Raw genomic sequence first — 22,721 nt, forward strand, 5'->3', positions numbered from 1 at the left:
AATCAGTCTCTTGGGAAGGATAACAGCAATGGATACTAAAGCAGAAAAGAAAATTAGAAAAGGATGTGAAGTTGGAGAACAGAAGCATGAAACATCACAGCAAATAAATTATGCTTAAGAAGAAGACAGAATATGTAGAAGAGCTAAATATTCCTCTAAAGAAGACATATATGGATGGCCAAAAGTCACATGAAAAGATGCTCAACATCACTAATTACTAGATAAATTTAAATCAAAGCTGCAGTGAAATAGCACCTCATACCAGTAAGAATGGCCATCATCAAAAAGACTACAAATAATAAAAGCTGAAGAGCATGTAGAGAAAGGGGAGCCCTCCTACACTGTTGGTAGGGATGTAAACTAGTGCATCCTCTGTGGAGAACAGTACGGAGGATCTCTAACAAAATAAAAATAGAGTTACCATATGATCCTGCAATGGGCTTCCCAGGTGGCACCAGTGGCAAAGAATCTGCCTTTACAGATCCTTCCAATGCAGGAGACATGGGTTCTATCCTTGGGTCAGAAAGATCTCCTGGAGGAGGGCAAGGCAACCCACTCCAGTATTCTTGACTGGAGAATCCCATGGACAGAGGAACCTGATGAGCTCTGGTCCAGAGGGTTGTAAAGAGTTGGACATGACTGAAGTGCCTTATCACACACATATGCTTAATCCTGTAATACTATTCTGAAGCATATACCCAGAGAAAACTCTAATATGAAAAGATATATGCACCCCAGTGTTCACAGCAGCAATATTTACAATAGCCATGACATGCAAGCAACCTAAATGTTCATGGACAGATGAATGGATAAAGAAGATCTGGAATATGTATATATAATGGAATATTACTCAGTCTTAAAAAATGAAATAGTGTCATTTATAGCAACATGGATGGACCTAGAGATTATCATACAAAGTCAGTCAGATAAAGACAAATATCATATGATATAACTTATACATGGAATCTTTAAAAATGATACAAATGAAACTATTTACAAAACAGAAGGAAATCCACAGATATAGAAAACAAACTCATGGCTACCCAAGGGAAAAATGGGGGTGGGGAGTGGCAGATAAAGTAGGAATCTGCGATTAACAGATACATACTACTCTATATAAAATAAACAGTAAGGATCTACTGTATGACATAGAAACTATATTCAATATCTTATAATAACCTATAATGGAAAAGTACCTGAAAAAGAATATGTGTATGTATTAATACACACACACACACACACACACACACACACACAAATCACCTTGCTGCACATCTGAAACTAACACAACTATTGTAATACAACTGTAAATCAACTACATTTCAATTTTTAAAGATTAAAATAAAGAAGAAAAAGACAGAAAAGAAGGAGATGGAATGACTGTGGATGAAACAGGGTAGAGCATGGGAACAGGCTGATGATGGAGCACTCAGGTGAGCAACCATGAGGGGCTGCCCCTGCCACCTGGGTTCAGAAGACGTACGACATTCTTTAGTCTTTATGTCTTGCAGTATGTCTGGGAAATATGTGCACTCCTGGAACTTTATGATAATTCTATTGGAGAATGGAAGAAACCTCTGTTACAATGTCCCAAAGAAGAAATGAGCGACTATGTTCAGATACTACTAATGTATAAAGAGAAAGCAGGTCACCTCGCAAGTGGCAAAGTAGTGACCAGGTCAGGGTTGCAGAGTTTGACTGTGGATAGGGCTCTTTCTTCACCTCTCCTAAAAAGGAAAACAGGGTGGGGTCTTTAGTTCTATTCAGAAAGAGGCCTACTATCGGGCTGAATAGAGGCCTAGTATAGGGCTGCAGGGTGACTGTAGCCATGAAATTAAAAGACGCTTACTTTTTGGAAGGAAAGTTATGACCAACCTGGACAGCATATTAAAAAGCAGAGACATTACTTTGTCAACAAAGGTCCGTCTAGTCAAGGCTATGGTTTTTCCAGTAGTCATGTATGGATGTGAGAGTTGGACTATAAAGAAAGTTGACCGCTGAAGAATTGATGCTTTTGAACTGTGGTGTTGGAGAAGATTCTTGAGAGTCCCTTGGACCACAAGGAGATCCAACCAGTCCATCCTAAAGGAGATCAGTCCTGGGTGTTCATTGGAAGGACTAATGTTGAAGCTGAAACTCCAATACTTTGGCCACCTGATGTGAAAAGCTGACTCTTCACATCTTTCCTTCTCTTTGAAAAGACTCTGATGCTGGAAGGGAGTGAGGGCAGGAGGAGAAGGGGATGACAGAGGATGAGATGGTTGGATGGCATCACCGACTCAATGGACTTGGGTTGGGGTGGACTCTGGGAGTTGGTGATGGACAGGGAGGCCTGGCATGCTTCAATTCATGGGGTTGCAAAGAATCAGACACGACTGAGTGACTGAACTGAACTGATAGGGCTGAAAAGCCAATGGGGATAATATCTGACTGTTAATGCTGAATAATCAGCAGAAATAAAAATGTACTTGGTTGAGAAACTCTTTTGACTTTCCTCTATAATTCTGAAGCTTTTATAAAAATTACCTACTAATTATTTTGGTGTTTGGCCTGGAGAACAGAATCTACTCAGCTCTTTGGCTAGGAATTTCTCTGGAACAGGTAGTTCTTGCCCTTCCTGAGGCCTGGTTGTTTGAGTCCCCTGTGTTTCCATGCACATGTATCCTTATAATAAATGCCCTGTCTAAGTACACTTGAGTCCACTAAGGAGGCCTGGGTGGAGTTGGATTTATTTAATAATTCATTCAGCCCAGAATGCTGCCTCTGGCAGAAGAGCCTAGAACAGATATTTTGTGATATAATTTTTGAGTTCTCATTACCATGACCACAGTTAGACATATTTCCAAATAATCCAACGCTTCCATCTATGAGTTAACTAACAGACTACTACAATACATTTACTTCATCTATATACCTGTTAGGATTGTGTGTTATGAATCTGAGTCAGTTGAACTGAGGTGGGCAAATCTATAGCCTGTTATGCAAAGTGAAATATTATAAGTCAGAAAAAGATAACAAATATTATATATTAATACATATATATAGAATCTAGAGACTTACCTGGTGGCTCAGATGGTAGAGAATCAGCCTGCAATGAGGGAGACCTGGGTTCAATCCTTGGGTTGGAAAGATCCCCTGGAGGAAGGCATGGCAACCCACCCCAGTATTCTTGCTTGGAGAATCCCCATGGACAGAGAAGCCTGGCAGACTACAGTCCATGGGGTCACAAAGAGTCAGACACGACTGAGCAACTAAGAACAGGACATATGGAATCTAGAAAGATGGTACTCATGAACCTATTTGCAGGCCAGGAATAGAGACACAGAAATAGAGAACTGACTTGCGGACACAGTGAGGGAAGAAGAAGGTGGGATGAATGGAGAGAGTAGCAATGAAATATATATATTACCACATTAAAATCGATAGCTAGTGGGACGTTGCTATAGAACACAGGGAGGGCAGCCTGGTGCTCTGTGACAATCTAAAGGGGTGGGATGCGGTCGGAGGTGGGAGGGAGGCTCAAGGCAGGTGGGGATATATGTACTTATGGCTGATTCACATCGTTGACAGCAGAAACCAATGCAACATTGTAAAGTGATTATCCTCCAATTAAAGATAAATCAAAGAAAATGAAAAAAAGGATTGTGTATCACTTTAAATAAAAAGACTCCTATTTTGGTCACTTAAAGAAACAGAGGCATAAGTTTTTACCTAAGTGAGAAGGTTTTTTTGAAAAAAGCAATCAGATTCTCAATAATACCAAGGCTTCGGTGATGGTCTTGGCCTTTCCTTCATGGATGCAACTACTACACTATTATGATGAAATTATTTGCATTATATGATTCTAAATACTATTTTCATATAGGACAGATAGACCATTCCTAGGGTCTAGCAGAGCTCTTTTCTATGTAGTTTTTCTGTGAAGGGTGGTGGTTAACCCAGCCTCCAGGGGAATTTATTAGAGACTGCCATCAGCCAAGGTCCATGGGACACTACAAGAGTCATCATGAACATCTTCCTTTCATTCTCCTCCTTTACCTTTCCTGTCCTTTAGGCCCAGAAGTCTCATCAGCAAAGGCTACTCCACTCAAAGACATATATGGCAATTCACTCCTAAGGTGACTAAACGGGCTTTTCCTTCCTCCATATCTTGAGAATTATTTCATTATTCTGGACCCTAGGGTGGAAAAGGTACAGAGGAGATGCACTTAGTCCTCACTTGCTTTCAGTGGGCTTTATAAATTTCTTGGTTGTACTTTTTCTGTTCCTTGTTCTTTTCTCCTTGTAGCCTCCTGAAGCATCCACTTAAGTGTTGTAGCTGTTTGTTCGTAGTTTTTCACTTTTATGATTTCTTGAATCTTATAATACCACAATTATATGGAAAGATAAAAAATGCTGAAATATCTCAAGACATCATGAAATCAGTATTTGAAAATGTATAGATTTTAAATTTATTTTGTAAATATCATGTGGAAGGATGACACCATTTCAGGCGACAGATTTTTCTCTATTGATTAATTATAAAGTTCCAGTCACAAAATTAAGGCTAACACTAAAAGTTATTAAATTTCTGGTGAATCACAACATTACCTATTTTATTTAGACACACAGTAGATAGTGGCCATTTCAGTACTTACAGCTAGAACAGTGTTCTTGTGCTATTTATCAATAAGCTTTTCCTGGGAGTCTCTGTTGAAAAGTTTATTTGGAAACTTCTTGTTATCCATAAACACCCCAACAGCTAAATAATTAAACTCCACTTGACACAGTATTTGACATAGGAAAGGCTAACTGAAGAGGAAAATGTGGTCTTAATTTTTGCTGACTGAAATGTCATGTGTTTCATATATACTATGGTTCACTTGGAACTGAACAGATAGAGCAGTCCAAGATTTATCGTTATTTTAATATTGCACAATCATTTGGTATTTTTGAGAGGAAATGCCATAAAGTGATTCAAGTAATGTGAAAACTAATTTCTTACTACACATTTTGAAAAGAGCTACAATATAAATAATTTTTCACAAACTATGTATTTCCATCCTTTCAGTGAATATATACACTTGGCAAGAGGCTGGAATCTTATTAGCTATATTTATCATAACTACACTGAGCACTCTCTTTCTAACTGCTGACACACACGTACACACATCCCCCCCTCTACACATTTTCTTCCATATCCCTTCTAGGTCAAGAGAACAGACTGATAACCCTTGTCATAATCTTCATTTGACAATGAATCCACGCCAGGATTCCAGTCCATGTAGCATGTAATTGGTAATGATATGCTGGATTGTAACTAGGTCACATGATACTAATAAGAACAACAGTTGGCTAAACATTGAATTCTGAGTCTTTCTCCAACCATGGATTTCTTCTATTTCCAATCCTCACTACTTTCACTTTGTACATTTCACAGTAATTTTACTAAAATAACCTTTGATCACATCTTATGACCTGGGAGAGGTCCTACTAGTGGTGAAGGCAGGGGAAATGATCATGGGGAAAACTTCCTTTGCCCCAGCTCTCCAACTAAGTTCTTGATCTTCTTGTGGGCTTGCATGGGAGATGCAGGGTTGGGAGAGGAGAGCAAGAGAAAAGGTAAAAGGAACTAGTAGACACTCTAACAGAATTCATCTGCAATGCGTGAGACCTGGGTTCAATCCCTGGGTCGGGAAGATCCCCTGGAGGAGGGCATGGCAACCCACTCCAGTATTCTTGCCTGGAGAATCCCCATGGATAGAGAAGCCTTGAGGGCCACAGTCCACAGGGTCGCAAAGAATTGGACACGACTGAATGATTAAGCAGGGATACTCTAAAAATAGATTTTTCATTTTTTATCCCCATACGAGTGACTTTCAATGATTCCACAGAAAAGTAAACATCTCATTTTACACCCGTCACCTTATATTTTCTTTCTGCTCACTTCCTCCTCTCCTGTCCTCTTTGCTTTTGTGTGTGTTAGTATCTCTCCTTTCCCTATTCTTTCACTCCTGTCTCCATTCTTCTATTGATGCTGGATAACCTCATGATACTATATTAACTCACATACCAACATTCTTCATACCTGTCTCTACTGTAGCCAGCTATCCCATTTGGATGTTTTGCGCACTCTCCTAAGTTTACTGCCTTACAGGTAAATGGATGTGCCTTGCTGTCCACATGCTCTTTCAGGCACAGCAGGAGAAAAATCACTCCTACTGTTTAATCCTCCTTTTTTCGGAGCAGACATAGTCATCTACTAAAGTTATAAAACAAATTCTCAACCTCCCCTGACTAAACGTACCATGGTTGTGGCACTATTCTCAAAATAAAGGCCAAACGCTTGAACTTCTATAACCTGGTGCCTCCCTAAGCCTCTGCTTTGGACTCCCTTAACTCTCTCCCATCTGTACTGTCTTGCATGCTTGTTCACCTCTCGGTTCCTCAAATAAACCAAACTCATTCTTGCTCCAGGTTAGGGGAGAGACTGAAAAGGAGCTTTGCACATGCTCTTGCTACTGTCTAGAATCTTCCCCCAGCTCTTTGGGTAGCTTTCTTATTTTATTTTCCAGATCTCTATTGAAAGGTCAACTCTAACAGACAGACCCTTCCTGACTACTCTTTCTCAAGTAATTTCTTTCTCTTCCTAAAAACACACACACACACACACACACACACACACACACACACACACACACACACAGGCACATAGACATGCATGCACCTACACAGACACATGTGCACACACACGGACATATCTGTGTATGCACATCACACACATGAACACACATGTCCATGTATACCACTGCCACCACCACTATCACGGCTATGTGCACAGTTATGGCAGTGCTATTTACTTTCTTCACAGCTCTTGTAGCATACATTACCATCATTTGTTTGTTTACATGTGCAGTATCCCTTTCCTTTGCTTGAATGTAACCTTCATGAACATCAGGGTCTTATTTGCTCTCTGCATAGTCACATCCCAAGCAACTAGCCCAGTGCCAAGCATATTGCAGGCACTGACAAAAAACTGCTGCACGTTGAATGAGCCGAGTAAGATTAGCTTGATTTTAAACAGATTTTGAAAACAAAAATCAAGCCCATTAATTAAACAGAAGAATAAAAACAGAAAAGGACTTTTGGAGAGAAAGGATTAAAAGCTACTTTTGTGGTATTTTTTCAAGTCTTAGGGATATCTGAGCATCTAACCTTTGTTTAATCTTCCTAAAAATACTAACTCAAGGGATTAGTATTTTGCAGCAATCTTTTTGGATCTAACTCCTAGAGTAACAAAAATTTTTAAAAAGTAAACAAATGAGGCCTAATGAAACTTAAAAGCTTTTGTACAGCAAAAGAAACCATAAACAAAATGAAAAGACAACCAACAGAATGGGAGAAAATATTTGCAAAGAAAGTGAACAACAAGGAATTAATCTCCAAAATATACAAATAGCTCATGCAGCTCAATATTAATAAAATAAACAATCTAATAAAAAAGGGCAGATCTTAAATAGAAATTTCTCTAAAGAAGACATATAGGTGGCCAGAAAAGCACATGAAAAGATGCTCAACATTACTAATTATAGGAGAAATGCAAGTTAAAACTGCAATGAGCTATCACCTCACACTGATCAGAATGGCTATCATCAAAAAGTCTACAAACGATAAGTGCTGGAGAGGGTGTGGGGGGAACCCACATATCCTGTTGATGGGAATGTAAACTGGTACAACCACCATGGAGAGCAGTATGGAGGTTTCTTAAAATCTAAAAATAGAACCACCATATGATTCGTCAATCCCACTCCTGGGTATACATCTGGAGAAGACAATACTTCAAAAAAATACATGCACCCCAGTGTTCATAGCAGCACTATTAACAATAGCCAAGACATGCAAGCAACCTATTAATAAATGTGCATCAACAGATGAACAGATAAAGAAGATGTGATACATATATACAATGGAATATTATTCAGTCATAAAAAAGAACAAAACAATGCCATTTGCGGCAACATGAATGAACCTAGAGAGTATCATGCTAACTGACAGACAAAAAAGGACAAATATCATATTATATCATTCATATGTGGAACCTAATTTTTAAAAAGGATACGAATGAACCTATTTATAAAACAGCGTCACAGATTTTGAAAACAAACTTATGGTTACCATAGGGGAAATGTGAGGATGAGGGGAGGAATAAATCTGGAGCTTTCGGTTAATATACTATATATAAAATATATAACCAGCAAGGATCTACTGTATAGCACAGGGAACTCTACAATATTCTGTAATAACCTATAAGGGTAAAGAAACTATAAAAGAAGGAATATATGTATATGTATAATTGAATCACTTTACTGTACACCTAAACATTAGCACAATGTTGTAAATCAACTATATTTCAATAATTTTTTAAAGGAATTATCATTCTGGGCTTAGAAGTATAACTATAGTCAGTCACTTGTATCTTCAGGTTTTGCATCTGCAGAATCAACCAACATCAGATCAAAAATATTTTTTAAAAGTCCAGAAAGTTTTAGAAAAACGTAACTTGAATTTGCCATACATTGGCAACTGTTTACATAGCATTTACTTTGTATTAGGTGTTACAAGCAATCTAGAGAGGGCTTAAAAGTATACTGGAGGATGTGTGTAGGTCATATGCAAATACTATACCATTTTGTATAAGAGACTTGAGGATCCATGGATTTTGATTTCAATAGGAAGTCCTGGACCCAACTGCCCAAGGATCTTGAGGAATTGCCTGTATACCAAATTCAAGAGAAATGAGAATCCAGCCAAGGACTGTGTACGGAACCAAGCCCTATACCTCATGGTAAAGACTATTCAACAAGAAATGAGCTACCTGCATCTATGGCACAGAGCTCCTCCCAAGAATAGAGCCAGACAAGCATGCCAGAGGCGGCTTTGTGACTCGATGACACATGTATTGGGTGTTGTAGGACTAGGAAGAAAACTGAAGGAGAAACAAAGTTAGGTTTTCCTGAGCTGAGCTTATTCATATATTGTTTCTTTTGACCACATGCATTCTGAATGCAGATGACTTTCAAAGCTTAATTCTTGGAAGTCATATCTTCTTTGAAGATAGCCCCACAGTACCAGGCACTCAGAGGAAGAACAGTTCCAAGGCCACGGTTCTTTATACGTCAATGGACAAATTTGCAAAATATTTCATTAGAATTCCTTGAAGATTAGAACAAGGGTCGACAATCTAGGGCTCCCTGGTCAAACCTGGCCAGCTGTCCATCTTTTTTTTTTTTTTTTTTAGTAAATAAGGTTTTACTGGAACAGAGCCATGCTTGTTCATTGGTGTATTTGTCTTCATTGTTTTTGTCTTACCACATCAGAACAGGCAGACTACAGGACCTAAATTACTTATTATATGGCCATTTATAGGAGAAGTTTTCTAACCTCTGAATTAGAGCACACAACAAGAAAACTCCATTTTAACAGTGAAACACCCAATTATTCATCAGTGTGAATTTACAAAATAGCACTCGGGGCAACCGCAATCCTAATGTTTTGTTTGCGAGAACGCCATGGGCCTTCTTTTAGAAGTCTCTGAAATAAATGTTTGGATGCACTGTACTCTGGACATTCTATCTGCAGTTGTCATCACTTTTAACCTGCTAACAGTGTGCCCCCGTTACATTTCCCTTCCTGTTGCCCCAACACTGTGGGTGCATCCTGCTGTACTTGTATACTGTACAATTTAGAAAAGGTTTCTCTATGTCTTTAAGACTCTACGGGAATCTCCTCTGCTGCCTCAGGAAGGGTGCTCTGGAATTGTTCACATTCTTCACCACTTACAATTTATCTCTTGAACTGCAAAACTCCTAAAAATGTTTCACTCACCAGGGAGTTTGGGGAAATTTTTTAAAATAATAATATTAGAATAAAATAATATTCATTTAAATTATATAAATCCAGAGAAGAAATGGCCATATTAAAGTCCAGTTTCTGAACAAATTTCTCTTAGAAATAATATATAAGATTCAATTTCTAAAACAGGTTGGAAAATTCAAATGGACAGAAGGGATAGTTGACATTCTCGGGCTTAAAAGAAATGGATGTTTTATGACAGGGATAGCAAACTTGAAAAGCCCGAGAAAGTATTTTTCTTTAGTAAATTTCTGAGTACTGATAATTTTCTGTAAAGTCATAGGAATGCATAAAAACATTCTGTCCAATGTTTATTTTATCAGGCGTAGGTTTTTTTCTTTGTAATTGTGAGATACACACTGTTAAACAGGCACTAGAGTAGAGATTATAAATATTGTTTCCTTGCAGAAATTATAAACAAAGAAATATTTTCCTCCCCTCTTTCTTTGTCTAGAACAGTGTCTCAAAAACAGTAGACAATAAGTTATTGAATGAACGAATGAATGAAAATTAAGTTCAAGCCACATTTTGTATAAATGGGTTTAAAAAAATACATCCCTTTTACTGGGATTATCATTCTTGATTAAATTTATAACCATATATTTTTGGTTTTGGCTTACTACAGAATAGCTTAAGATCAGATTACTGTATAGGAGGAGATTTGGAAAACATAAAAGACAGAATGCCCAACCTGATTTAAACTCTTATGCATGGTTCCACTGGCAAACAGTCATGGAAGCACTCAACTTGTATATCTGTTTTGAAGTTGGACACGACTGAGCGATGAACACTTTCATACACAAAAGCCAAGATAACTGGCTTATTAAAAATTAATGATGCCAATAAAGACATCAGTGCAACTAGAATCCTATCAAGTTTTGTTTAGATTGATGTAATGGAATAGAGTCCAGAAATAAATGGTCGATTCACATATGTGGTCAATTCATATTGACAAAGATGCCAAGATAATTCAATAAAGGGAGGAAAATCTTTTAAACAAATAATGGCGGAACAACCAGATTCATGTAGCAGAAAAATTAGTATCAACCATCTACTGTCACCAAACACAAAAATTAACTCAAGGTGAATCAGAGAACTACATATAAAACTAAAACTATAAACCTTCTAGAAGAAACTATAAGAAAATACTTTATGATCTCAATATTTGCAAAGATTTCTTAGACAGAAAAACCAAATGGCACTAAACATAAAAGAACTTAAAATTTTACTTAATGTAAATTAGAAACATCTATCCTTTCAAAAATATCATTAAGAAAACTAAAAGATAAGCCACAGATTGGGAAGAATTTTTTGCAGTGCAAAGATTTGACACATATGTGGCAAGCAACCCAACATGGGTTGCCAAAGACAGGCAAAAGCTTTGAATAGACTATTCACAACAGAAAATGTACAAACTATCAATAAGCTCATGAAATAATAGTAAATTAAACAAAAAATTAATTTGCATTTCCTGTTATTTTTCAGGAAAAAGCAAATTAAAACCACAGAGGTACCACTATACACACACTAGAATGGCTAAAAAATTTTAAGTTACCAATACCAAGTGTTAGGATGTGAAAAAAATAGAAACTCTCATATATGCCTGATGGGAGTATGAACTATTACAACCACTCTGTAGAACCACTGGGCAGTTTCTCATAAAGTCAAATCTATATCCACCTGATAACATGAACATCCTATCCCTAAATAATTACAAATGACATAAACACATGTGAATGGGTAAATGGATAACCAACTATGATGCATTCATAGAATATTACTCCACAAAACAAATGAACAAATCACACACAATGACAGATCTCTTTCAAAAATATTATGCCAGATAAAAGGTCATATGTAAAAGAGAATATACTGAATTATTTCATTTATATAAAATTCCAAACAAGTAAAGCTAATCTGTAGGTGACAGAAAGTAGATCAGATTACTTACTGGCTGGGTGGGCAGAGAATGAACTACAAAGGTTAATGGACATGTTCTTATATTTTATCATTGGTGGTAAAATGGATAAAATTACTCATCAAAACTCATTAAACTGTGTACTTAAAATGAGTGCACTTTATTGTATGTGAATTATTTATCAATGAAGATGATATTAAAAGAAAAAACACTTAAAAGGGACAAGAAATATGAATAGATATTTAACAAAAAAGAGATACAAGTCTCCAACAAGCTCATGTAAAAATGCTTAATTACATTAGTTATGAAGGAAATACAAATTATAACTACAGTGCCATATCATTTCATATTCCTTATAAAGTTAAGCATACATCTACCCTATCATCCATCAGTTTTAGTCCTAGGTCTGAACCCAAGATAAATGAAAACACATGTCCACCAAAAGACTTGTGCAAGAATGTTTAGAGCAGCTTTAGTTATAGGAACCCCATCCTGGAGACAAACCAAGTATCAATTAATAAGAAAATAGATAAACAGCTGTGTAATAATTCCTTAATGTTATAATACTCATCTACACAAGGAATTGAACTGCTTATATGCATAGCAACAGGAACAGTCTCAGAAATATTCTTCTGAGCCAATGAAGTCAGATACAAGAATATACATTGTATGCTTCTACTCTTCATCAACAGCCAAATTATTCTTATAGTAATAGAAATGAGAACTGTGGTTGCCTATGAAAGGGGGATTGACTGGAAGGCATGTGAGGAAACTTTCTGGGTGATATAATTCTGATTAATGTTAAAAATATATTTTATCAACTTTTCTTTGAAGAAAATTTTAAACATCACCCCCTTAAGTGGAATTTGATTCTTTTAGTAATTAAAACCTTTAATTCATAATTCACATTATTGCCAAAATCATCCAATGAAGTAAAACCCTATTTGTTCACTTGTTTAGTAGTACTTGAGGGTTATTTTTTTAACTTAAGAACAGGTTACTTTTCTTTGGATTCCTTTTCTATAGCAAGCAAATATCACTACATAGTGGTGAGAAGGAAGTGGAAGAGATTAAGGTCATTATTGCTAGTCGAAAGGTAAGATTTGAGACAGATTAGCTACCAGACAACAGAGAAAGAACACACCTTCTGGGATCCTCACCTTGTAATACTCATTCTTTATTTTTCTATTTCGGCTTTTGTCATGGCTTGCTGAATTCCTTGGTGGGGTAGTTGGTGGAAACAGGAGTAGAATAGATGGGAGATCCAGGACTCACCTCCCCTCTTGCAGGAGTTCTTTTAGGAGGTGAGGCTGGCTGCCAGGAGCAGGAACCCCTGCCTTTGTCGCCTGGATGTATCCTGGCAACCTGTCAACAAAACGAACAGGACTGAGTTCTATAGTAAGAGACTGGAAACTTCAAAACAAGGGGAAAAAAAACTCAGAAACAGATGGCAAAATAGGTATGGACCTCAGCTTTCTTTGGAGTTGACTCTGGGAGTTTTACCAGTGGACTAAGCATCACAAAAAGGGATGCAGGTTGATTTAAACCACAAGGCTCCTCTTGGCAATGGAATGGGGAAACACTTCTTTTTTCCTAAAGAAGGAAAAAAAAAAAAAAACCTGATTATCCTATTGATCTTTTCTAGAGTGTTTAAAAATAGGAGACCTTGACCTCTTCTAAAAGGAAATGGGTATTCTCCATGGTTCTCAAAGGGTGTGTTGGTCTGAAATATAACAAAAATGCAAGAGGTAGAAGATAATTATTTTCTAATGTGTCTTAAGATATAGAAACCGTTGCTAAAAACTAAGGTCAACACTTAAAAATGTCTCTAAAATATTTTTTAAAACCCTACATTTAAAAATACTCTGAGATATTAAGGTAATCATGGTACAATCCTAAGAAATTATTATTTTCTAATTCTGTAAATATTAAAAACTCATAAGGTGAAACAGTTTACTAACCTAGGAAAAAGTCCATAATATGTTTCTAAATGAAAAATGGAAGCTACAAAGCAGAATAAATATGATCTCATTAAACTCTGTGTATGTGGACATGCACACATGTCCACATACATGTGCTTAAAGAACATATACTAAAATGTTAACAGCAGTTATCACAGGATGATGAACTTAAGAAACATTTTATTAAATGTTCCTTAGGGCTAGGAATTAGGGAGAAAATTCTAACCTTCTAGATTCCAAAATCCTCTCCTTCACCCCCAGATACCTAAATTGGGATATACAGGTAATTCACAGGACTATTAATTCTGTTGAAATGACTTCAGACCACACAGTCTAAAGACCTCACTGGATAATGAAGTTCCATATTCGAACACTAGATAATGCTCTAGAGATGAGCAGATGTGTCCTCGACAGAGATTTAAAGATATCTCAATTATACTATCACATAAAATAGTTCTAATTTGGATGCTTTTCACCCAACACTGTTCAAAAGACTCCACATGTAGATGATAAAGCATACCTAAAATAACTAAAGAGCTGCTATGACAGTGACTAAATACTGAGATGGGGAAAGAAAACTTAGTCTTACAAACTCATAGGTCCCTAGTTAACACATTTCTTACTTTATATAAACTGCAGGCCTTCTTGGCCCTATTGTGAGCTAAATGAGATATTTCTCTAAAGAAATTGCCCAATAAGTAAACACCACCCCAAATGCACACACAGTATTCAGTGCAGTGGCCAGCTATTTGAGCCAGATGGCAGAAGAACAAATAGGAAATGCTGGCCTGGGACAGGACAACCCCGGGAAAACACCAGGAGAGCAGATATTTCCATGCTAAAATAGGGCAAAGAGTTCTTTATCTGGACGGGAGGGACTGCTCTCAGGAGGCCTGAGAACTACAGCTCTTGTGGCAGTGGGCACATGAGTTAGCTGGGTCACTGACTGCAGTCACAGCCTTCCCTTCCCTTAGTGGGGCTGTGAGTGGCCAGCTGCTTTTCTGCATTTGTTGGAGACACTTCGCAAAGTGACTGGAGAGGAACCTTTGTATTCTCCCCAGTTCTGGACTCACTTGAGATTCTTCGGTTTGTAGTCTCAGCTTAAATTGAACTTCCTGGTGTTCAAATTTATTTCATCTTGGCTAAATCGGCTTTCCTAGGTATCTCTCTTTCTCTTCTCCCTCTCTAACTTTTAAAGGAACAAAAACTCTGAAGCAGCTTATTTTTTTAAAAAATCAAGCTCAAAAGCTATCTTGGACATCACACAGCTTTACAACACAATCTTTTGATGATTTAAGTGTAAATGAAGCAGAAACATATGGATTCCATTTCCCATAAATCATACACAATCCTCAAAAAAATCAAGGGAGAATGTGCTCAGCACAATGTATTCTGTTTGGTTGAACCCAAAACATCTGAAGAATACTTGGAGGCTGATGGATCCAAAATATTTATCCATCTCTATTTATAACCTTGGGAGTGGGGGAAACCCTTGATTCATGGCGACAGTTAAACTGCTCACATGTGCTAAGTGGGCAACCAGAAAACCAGTGCACGCTTAAAGATAATGGTGTTACCCTTCTCCTGTTCCCACTCCAGACATTCAAGTCAACCTCAGATCAAAAATACTGAAGCCCTTACTTAAACAGAGCTAGTCAAGTCTGGTATTGCTTGAGCTTTCCTCGCCTAAAACAATTGCAAGTTATTTCAAGCTATTTGATGTACAGTCAAGTTCGTGTCACTGTAGGATGATGCCAGCCTCAACCAATAATCCAGAACTGACCCCTTGTGGCAACAGCCCCACCACAAGGAATTCTGGCTTACTTTCCCCTCATAAAACCACAGCTGTTGTGCCTCAGCAAGCACCCCCCCCCCTTTTTTTTTCATTAAAAGGATAAATCATGGTGATTTTACAGACTAAGAGAAATGCTGTTCTTTGCTGGTATCTCTGACTGTCCTGATGTCTCTTGATTGATGCAAAGCCCAAATCTTAATTCTGAAAGTTACTGATAGTAAAAAAAAATTTTTTTTTTAACAGCAGCAGCAAGAACTCAAACAGGATGTTTGTGAAGTTTGGCAAAACAGGTAAACTGGAATCATGTCCTCTTCTAGCCAGTTACGGTCTTCTTCTACCCCTTGCCTTACTGCCTAACTCAGAAACAGCCAGCACCAAACCACCGGACATCAGTCGTCTCCAGAGGAATCAGGTGGAGAGGGAGGTGGGAGGGGGGATTGGGACGGGGAACACATGTAAATCCATGGCTGATTCATGTCAATGCATGACAAAAACCACTACAATACTGTAAAGTAATTAGCCTCCAACTAATAAAAATAAATGGAAAAAAAAAAAAAAAAACACCTTCAAGAACGCTGCAGCAGGAAGCATTAGCAGCCCCCCTTTTTTTTTGCAGATGAGGAAACTGGGCCTCCAGGGCTTTCCTGGGCTTTCCCCTAATTGCAAGGCTAACCCAAAGCAAATCTGGGATTGAAATGTGTGTGTTTCTCTTACTCAAGCAATTCTCCTTCCTCTGTCTCCTGCACAGCCTCTTTGCTAGACTGCCACACAGAACAGTCTGACCTCCAAAGAGACAGTCGTTTTTCAACATGTGGCTTTTGTCACAAGAAAAATCTTGGGGAGGGAGTTGGGAGGGGGGTTCAGGATGGGGAACACATGTACACATGGCGGATTCAAGTCAATATATGGCAAAACCAATACAATGTTGTAAAGTAAAATAAATAAATAAATTTTTTAAAAAAAGAAAAGTCTTTATGTAAAGCAAATTTGGAAATGTCTAAATTTAGAACATTGCAAAATGTGTCCTGTAGTAGATTAGAAGGAAAGGGGGAAGATAGACCTTAAATATAGACTTTGAAAACTTAAAGAAAAAAAATGTGTTGTATTTGATGGGATCCTAACACAACAGATCTTATAACCCTACCTTCCCTCAGGACTCTGCCCAGGGCAGTATTTCTCAACACGTTAAAAATTTATTATTATTATTACTCCCCCTCCAAGTATTTTTGTCTTTCCTGGTGGCTCAGATGGTAAAGAATCTGCCGCATTGTGGGAGACCTGGGTTCGATCACTGGGTTGGAAAGATTCCCCAGAGAAGGGAATGGCTACCCACTCCAGTATTCTTGCCTGGAGAGTTCCATGGACAGAGGAGCCTGGCGGGCTACAGTCCATGGGGTCGTAAAGAGTCAGACACGACTGAGCGACTGACATTTTCACTTTCCAAGTGTTTTTGTATATATTTTTTCTAATTCTCCTGGATTTCATCACCATGAGATTTTAATACCATAGATATGCCTTATATCTGATTATGTATTGCGGCCCTTTGGTGGCCTACAAACCAACATATTATCTGAGATTACATCACCCTCCAAGCCAATTTTTACTGCCCCTTGGGGGACTACATGCCTGGGAGACATTCATCCAAAGAGCTGACAATGTTGGCCTCAGATAATCTATCGTCAAGCTGATGCACAGAAAAACTGACCAGGAGACCGCAGAAACCATGGAAACCCTTCCTAAATTACCAGAACTAAAAAGCACAGTAAATTGTCCCTAACTGTGTTAAAGAGAAAAATGGACTTGTTTGAAAAGGGGCAATAAACAAGGCATATTTTCTATGCATCTGAGTGGCTTTATCACAGAACTAGAACTCTTAGAGCTCAAGTGGGCTTTAAAATAGCATCCAACGCAGCCAACTGTCTCCAGGCAAGAAGATATTATTGGTCTATTTTAAATTGATGAGGCATCTAAGCTGAGGACATTAAGTTATTTGTTTATGGGCCACAGATTGAAACTCAGACTCCAATAAAAAATTAGTCAAAGGATTCCCCTTCTTTATCTCTGACACAGTGAAAACACTGGCAGGACAAAGAGAAGGATTTCTTTCTTTTGATCCCCTTTCCTAAGGACAGAGGATGTTTCTTCAGTATTGGTATCTAATACTCCACCAATAATAAATTATTTTGTATATACTGTGCTGTAAAACCTCCTTGTTTCAGGGGCCTGAGATTCTAGCTGTGGGTCTGGAGGACTCATCACAGCTCTGGCCCTCCAGGCGTCCTGGCTCAGCTCCCACCCTGCTCCACCTTCTTCCCAACAGCCACCAAGCCAGGACTGAAACATAGTACTTGTCACTTCCAGGCACTCAGTCATTGTTCACCCACTAAACTGGGCACACACCTTTTTTGTTATAAGAGATAACAGTGACCAGTTTGGCTGAAGATGACAAGAAGTTACAAGATGTTAAGCCCAGATTAATATTCAAAGTTTTCTATTTAATATAATGTAAATATTTTGAAATAATTTTGCCTTTGCAGAGAACTGGCAGAAGTCCAAATCCTTAGGGCACGTGAACGATAAATGTTTAATAAATACTTAATCACTAGTTTATTATCCACAGATTTCTAAAGCTGGTTTAAATTAGAGTGTTCCTGGCTGATAACAGTCTACTATTTTACCTTTTCATGTGTATTTTATGAAGGGCATTTTAGCCTCTTCATTGAAAACAGTAAATTATGAGGGGATTCCCTCTAATTCTTTCCACAGATCTCCAGGGGATGCATGTTTCTTCTCAGAAATTTTGCTGCCCTGGCTGGTGTCTCCCCTCTAGCACATCTAATTTCTTCTGTTCTTCTGGCTTCTTACCCTCCACTGTCAGAGTCTCAGGTGTCCTCTGTCTTAAAAACATTGAGACAATAGCAATGAAACATATACATTACCATATGAAAAATAGATGACCAGTGCAAGTTTGATGCATGAAGCAGGGCCCCCAAAGCTGGTGCTCTGGGACAACCCAGAGGGGTAGGATGGGGAGAGAGATGGGAGGGAGGGGGGTTCAGGATCGGCAGGGGGGCCAAGTGAATACCTGTGGCTGATTCATGTCGATGTATGGCAAGAAACCATCACAATATTGAAAAGTAATTATTCTCCTATTAAAATAAATTAATTAAAAGAAACCAACCTATGTTGTGGGTACCTACTTTCTTCTTGATAAAGAGGAGTCTAAGCCACTGCCCCGTTCTCCTCCTATCTCCTTTCATTTTTAAACAGTTTCTCTAGCCTATCGTCTGGTTCTTAGCCTCTTCTCTCACTGGAGGATCATCTTAGAACATCATGAGTGCCATCCTGATCAACTCACCTAGGAGTGTTCCTTGGTTCCCATCACCCACAATGACTTTGATGCACTTAACACTGTCACCCTTCCACACAGAAATGTTCTCCTCTCTCAACCACCCCATTGAGAGTACAAATTCCTCAGACTGACTTCAAGACCTGATGACTATAAATATAATCAATCCAAGAAGAGTTCAAAACCTAAGTCACAGCCTATAGATCCTGATGTGGATGCTGTCGATCACCAGTCTGCTTGAGTGGGGAGAGAGATGGCAGCTGGTTGGCCGGAAGCACTGTATTCTGAATCCTAGAAAGAAAGAAAGAAGAGAGATGACTTTTGGAATTTTCTGTCTTTCCTTATTCCCTGCTTTCCTGCTGAGCTTCACCAAGATAGAAAGTTGGTTTCAGTAAAAACACGTGAAAGCCTTACCTAAGAGTTGGTCAGTATCAGCAAGACCAAGTTTGTTTGCCTTGTCAAGGCTCGCCCTGAATTCTGAAAGCCTTAAGTGAACTCTAGCGCAACCATGTCCCCATTGCCTAGCGAGCTGCCTAATGAAGCTGGATTGAAGACACAAAGGAGGGAACATCAGAAAAAGACAATGTTGTCCAGACACCCATCCTAGTCTGATTCTGTACAAACCAAAACAAAACTTGATAGGAAGATAATCCTCTGAATCAGTGTTCAACTTGTGGTGATTACTAAATGTCCACCCCCAGAGACACTACATTTGGCAATGTCTAGTTATTTACTGGATGTCACATATGGATTTGGGGTACCACTACCAGCATCTAGAGGGTGCAGGCTAGGGATGCTGCTAAAAATCCTACAACACACAACAATAGCCCTCCACAGCGAAGAATGATCTGGTTCAAAAAGTCGATAGTGCCAAGGTTGAGGCCTGTGCTCTAGATTCCCCATGTGTTCAAATGAGGATGTTTTCTTTCCAGAAGAGCCTGTGTTAATGGATCTTTCCAGACTCATGGTGCATAACTAAGGGATTACATTACAAATGAAGCAGCCGGCATGGAGATTTTAAGCAGCTGAGTCATATTTCTATGGCCAAGTGAGGACACCTTTAAAATGTGAATGTAGGTCTGGCCTGATGGGCTTTGAAGCTTAGGCTCTCTTTCCACATCCTCTGGCCCAAGTTAGGTGGCAGACATTCAGTCTTACATGACTAAGGGTGAAATCACTTCTGCCATTCAAAAACCAGCTAGAGAAAGTGCAGGGCCAGAGAAGTGAGCTGAGTCTTCCCTGGTGAAAGCTGTAATGGAATTAGAGTGGGCGAGAATAAAGCTAGGAGATGTCTGAAGCATGGGCAAGCAAAGACCCTGAGGGATGAGTATAGAGCCCAGTTATGGGAAACTAATAAGACATCATCACCTGGGCTGGTCAAAGGCAGACACACTACAGTTTGCTCCTAGATAAAGAAAAGACAGACAGAAGCTCTTGTGAAGTCATAATTCCAGTTAGGCGACCGTGGTCTTAAGCCATTATGCCCATGAACATGCTGTTTTGTACTGCCTTTTGGGGTACTAGACACTTTGCCCACTAGTCCCCCACAGCTTCCACCCAATGAGAAGCAATTTCTCCCTTCCCCTCTTACTTCCTGAGTGCTCCTTCTCAAGAGCAGCTGCTCAGTATATAACCACTGAATTTTGAACTTTATGGCTAGTAAGATACTGCTTTTGATTCATATTGCTATTAAAAACTACATATATCTCTCCACTGTCAGACTCAGATGAAGATTTTTATTTTCTATAATTGTGGAGTCCCTGATTTAACAAATATTAACTATGTCTCTAGTCTAAACTCTTTTTATTGTTCTGTTGCTAAGGTGTGTCCAACTGTTTGCGACCCCATGGACTGTAGCACGCCAGGCCTCCCTGTCCCTCACAATCTTCCAGACCCAAGGTCATGTCCATTGAATCTGTGATGCTATCCAACCATCTAAACTCTAGCCCACTTTAGTTTAGAAAAGAGGCTTCTAAGGTCTGGAGGGAGAAAATGATCCACCTAGTTTAATGAAGAGTCAAACACACACATTCATATGTATTCTTCCTCACTCTGTCTTTGGATACTATTATTCATTTTCTTAAAGGGGTATATAGATATGCATATATACATATAAATTTTAAATGAAGAAAGGGTATACACACAAAAAATATTTTTCCCCACCCCTGACTCACCAGGTTCCTACTTCAGGACCTACCGCAGCAGCAACCTGTTACCAGTTTCTTGTGCCTTCTTTCAGAACATCTGTGCATTTACAGAAGTACATTTACGTGTGCATATCACCTTCTGACCTGCAGGTTGGTGTCCTTCCCATTCCTCTCTATGGCCGCTGCAGCTTCTATTGCTCAAGACCAGCTGTGACAAAACAGATGACACATTTGTCCTGTTAAAGGAAAACTTGGTGACTCAGACACAAATTGTTCCATACACCTTTCATCCTCATTACCAGGTAACTTTGCCAAGGTCAAGTGGTGACATTCTGATTTACTACTAAGCAGACTGACTACGACTCACATTTGACGAGAATCTGAAATTCAAATACCAAAAAGAAAAAAAAACAATATTTCCTTAAGGCTTCCAGTTTCGTAATCAAACTTGCTTTTTTTGCTTTGTTGAAAATATTATTTTCCTTTTGGTTCAATGAACACAGTCTATCTGAAAGAACGAAAACAAGACTTCCCCTGAACCTCCAATTAATCACCAAATCTTTAAATTTGAGATCCAGTTTCACCCCATTCCTAAAATCTCTATTTAGTGGCTCAGAGAGCAGGGACGAAGGAGCCTCACTGTTTTCACTGGCAAAATGAGGCTGAGCCAAATCCAGGCTCCAGGTATGAAATACAAATTTGGCTGACTGTAGATATGCCATTTACTAGAACCTGTATTCGAATAAATCAAGGATACATTTCTCTTGGCTCTTATAGAGAGCCTTTTAAATGGTGACTCCAGCCCTCCTAAGGATTTTGTCCAGATCGCCTGAAAGTGAACAATTTTCACAAGTTTGTTTTGGCATCCACAGCATAAATTTTTATTGAAAGTCACAGTTGTTTTAGTGGGCACCACAGCCTCCCGAGAGACCTCTACTGGGGCCTCCCAGCCAATTTGATGAGAACTATGTGCACCTAAAACATGCCAAGTGTTGTAAGGACTGACCTGCCCTCCAACTCTTTGCTTGTTGGTACACGACCACTGACTCATTTGTACTTTGCATTCAAGGACGTGCTCTTGAGTGTGTCTGCAGCAATTCTGAAATCAAGCAGCCATCTCCATATTGAAGATTGCTTTTTTTTTTTTCCTTTTTCTTGAAAGGTTTCTGTTTCTCTGGAGTTACACCCAACTTATTCTATCATATCAAACAGGTAAGGCAATAGGAGAATGGGTTCACTAGGAATATACATTTTCCATGGAATGAAACAAAATAAAGATGTGGTTGGGAAGGTTAGGAATGTAGCCCAGCCCGATTCTCAAAATGTCCTTTAAATAACCAGTGGGGGAAGATCACTGATTTAGGAGGCTTCAAAAGAGTATGTAGAGGTATTTTGAGACAAAAAAGGACATCTTTCATTTCTACAGTACCATGCATAAATCATCACATAATCACTAGGAAGGCAAACCAAAATGGGCTGAAATTTGAGTTTACAAGGTCCTTGTCCCATGATTGAGAGGTCTTTCACATTCTTCCTTTATTACTTTCTCTATGGGCCATTTTATCCTTGTGTTTTATTACTTGGAATGATGGGAAAACTTGGAATTTTACTTTATGAAATAATTAAGAAGAGTTAGATTATTAATGGGTCAGCACTGAAA

General features: G+C 38.6%; 1 protein-coding gene across 3 annotated transcripts in view; it reads right to left on the reverse strand.

The window, feature by feature from the left end:
• Positions 1 to 21,228, reverse strand: part of ZNF475 (zinc finger protein 475) — a 61,161-nt gene extending 39,933 nt beyond the window's left edge. The window contains exons 1-4 of one of the 3 annotated variants that reach the window (XM_070465119.1): positions 21,089 to 21,228; positions 19,100 to 19,205; positions 13,277 to 13,402; positions 12,970 to 13,174 (exon numbers count right to left, since the gene is read on the reverse strand). The gene's annotated coding sequence lies outside the window, so the exon portion shown is untranslated. Of the gene's footprint in view, positions 1 to 2,914; positions 2,975 to 12,969; positions 13,175 to 13,276; positions 13,403 to 19,099; positions 19,206 to 21,088 lie in introns of those variants that run through there. The other 2 variants (XM_070465118.1, XM_070465117.1) reach the window with 2 other exon arrangements.
• Between the last annotated feature and the right edge of the window lie 1,493 nt (positions 21,229 to 22,721).

The sequence above is a fragment of the Odocoileus virginianus genome, chromosome 3 (genome assembly GCF_023699985.2).
Source record: "Odocoileus virginianus isolate 20LAN1187 ecotype Illinois chromosome 3, Ovbor_1.2, whole genome shotgun sequence".
NCBI classification, from domain to species: domain Eukaryota; kingdom Metazoa; phylum Chordata; class Mammalia; order Artiodactyla; family Cervidae; genus Odocoileus; species Odocoileus virginianus.